A 2230-nucleotide genomic window follows, 5' to 3' on the forward strand; every position below is an offset into this window, starting at 1 on the left:
TTGTAATATTAGATGCTGATATCTGGCATTAGCTCTGTTCTGTGTTTTGTGGATACTGTTTCTTACTCTAGTTCTTAGTAGCTGTGGTGGCTGTGATTGGTCTGGTAGTAAATGCATCTGAGTTACTGCCATACATGGCCATTGGGGGTTTCTGCTAGAATGTGATTTTAGGTATTGGAAACAGAGAATTAAGAACATGTGTGGCTTAGATGGGGAGTTTGCAAGGCTCCAAAGGTAGGAGGAAAGCAGAGTGTGCCTAAATGCCCTTAGGAATGTGGACAGATGGGAAATAGAGGCCTCAACAGATAATCTGGTACAGGGGTGGGGGATAGAAGGTGAGATTGGAATTGAAAGAAATGGGGTAGAATGAAGATGCCCACCTGATCCCCTGGCCTGTGTGGTTGATGGATTTCTGGGAAATGTTTTGGAGTTGAAAGCTGAGACAAGGGGATGTAGTCCTGAGGAAGGCTGTAAAACATCTACCTGTTGCACTGGAGATAGAAGCAGAGAGTCTATTCCTTAATTTCTCATGTTTTATGCATATCTAATTATTGACATTCAATGGCACAATATTGGAAATAAAATCATTATACATAAAAGAAACCCATGATGGTGAAATGCACTGACATTGTTTTTTAAAGCACTCAGAAAGATTCTTACTGATTAAAGAAAAACTGTTTTTAATCCAAAAACTGGAGGAAGCATTGACGTTTACCCAACATGTTGTGAGACATTAGTATGGTTTTTCTCTATTTAGAATAACTAAAGCCTATTTAAAAAATCTAAGGACTGTATTACCTAAACATCAAATTAAAATCAATAGTTCGGACCTGATCCTGTACCAAAAGATTCATCAGAGGGGTGAGTGAGTTCCTGACCCACGGCAGCAGCCCGGCAGACAGAGCACAGACATTCCTCAACCCGCTTTACTTCCTGGTCTTCCTGCAGGGGCTATTCTCCCCCGCTACTGCCTCTCTCTTCCTATCCCATCCCAGCTTGCACCCAGGAAACCTCTCCTTTCTTACTCCCCTCTTTGGGATAAGATCCCCCAGCTCAGCCTGTTTGGGTGCTGGGACTGGGTGGTGAGCACAACTGGGAGGGTGGGAGTTCCTTTGTTTCAATAGCCTGCCTACAGACCTTTTGTCTGTGGGGTCACTGGCCAGCTAGGGGCTCTGATCCTGTACCAGAAGACCCATAGGGGAGCATTCAGAGGAAGAGATGGGCAGGTGCCAATGCAAGAATTCTGCCAACAATCTGAAAAACAACATGAAAACACCAGAACACAGCAACCTCACAACAGGAGGACAGGAACACCTTAATCGAAAAGAAGTAGAAAAAAATTGATTTTATGAAAGTGATAGAGTTCCCAAAGTAAAAAACACCCTTAAAGAAATGGATGAGAAGAATAACAAAAAGTTTGAAGAAATGAGTAAATCTGTAAATGATATCCTAGGAAACCAAGGAAAACAATCAAACAGATAATGGAAACAGTTCAAGACTTGAAAACTGAAATGGAGGCAAGGAAGAAAATAGAATCCAAGGGCCAGCTGGATAGGGAAAATCTAGGTAAACGAACAGAGACTACAGAAACAAGCATAACCAAGAGAATAAAAGAGATAGAAGAAATAATCTCAAATTCTGAAGACACCATAGAGAAAATAAATGCACTGATAAGAGAAAACAGCAAGTCCAACAAATTTTCATCACAACATTCAGGAAATCTGGGACACAATAAAAAGACCAAACCTAAGAAAAATAGGGGTAGATGAAGGAGAAGAATTACAGCTCAAAGGCCCAGAAAATATATTCAGGAAAATTATAGAAGAAAACTTTCCCAACCAAAAGAAAGATATTCCTATGAAGGTTCAAGAAGCAAATAGAACACCGAATAGAATGGATCAAAAAAAAAAAATCCCCTCGCCATATAATAATCAGAACACAAAACATACAGAATAAAGAAAGAATATTAAGAGCTACAAAGGACAAAGGTCAAGTTACTTATAAAGGTAAACCTATCAGACTTACACCTGACTTCTCTATGGAAACCATGAAAGCCAGAAGGTCCTGGATAGATGTGCTGCAAAAACTAAGAGACCATGGATGCAAGCCCAGACTACTATACCCAGCCAAGCTTTCATTCACTATAGATGGAGAAAACAAAATTTTCCAGGATAAAAACAAATTTAAACAATACGTAGCTACAAATCCAGCCTTACAGAAAGTAAAAGAA

Source organism: Microtus oregoni, unplaced genomic scaffold (genome assembly GCF_018167655.1).
Source record: "Microtus oregoni isolate MIOR12 unplaced genomic scaffold, Mior012 000056F_ref0000123, whole genome shotgun sequence".
Taxonomy (NCBI): Eukaryota; Metazoa; Chordata; class Mammalia; order Rodentia; family Cricetidae; genus Microtus; species Microtus oregoni.